Source organism: Octopus bimaculoides, chromosome 9, assembly GCF_001194135.2.
Source record: "Octopus bimaculoides isolate UCB-OBI-ISO-001 chromosome 9, ASM119413v2, whole genome shotgun sequence".
Taxonomy (NCBI): Eukaryota; Metazoa; Mollusca; class Cephalopoda; order Octopoda; family Octopodidae; genus Octopus; species Octopus bimaculoides.
The window spans coordinates 12,739,058-12,739,644 of NC_068989.1; positions in this window are offsets into that span (position 1 = coordinate 12,739,058).

A 587-nucleotide genomic window follows, 5' to 3' on the forward strand; every position below is an offset into this window, starting at 1 on the left:
TATATATATATATATATATATATATAGTGAAGTATATTTGCCACCTAAATGTGGCGGACGCCTAGGGGACGATGCTACTGTTGTTTATAACCCCAGGAAGATATCTCCAGCTGGCTAACAACATACTGTTTGTGTCCGATTAGTATTTGCGAAAGGAAATCATCAGAGCGAGGAATAAACAGTAGTAGCACGGAATCGCTCAGAGATTTATTATTGCTAGATTCTCCTTTTTCTAGATCAGTGACAGCTTGTCACTGGAAAAAGAATATGGTATTTTGCATTTGGAATGAGCTCCCATAGCTAGCTGTTGATTATCACACACTGATAACGGGTTATAACCCAGAAACCCAGGGCTGTGTGTATCACGTAAGGCTAGGGATAAGAACGATTATTTCCCTTCGCAAATACTAATCGGACACAGTGTTTCGTTAGCCAGTTGGAGGACATGACTTCCGGGGCCTATAAACAACAAAAGCATCATCACGTATGGCTCCGCCACATTTAGGTGACAAATATTATTCACGATTCCGTGCTGCTATTGTTTCTACTATATATATATGTATGTATATATATATATATATATATAT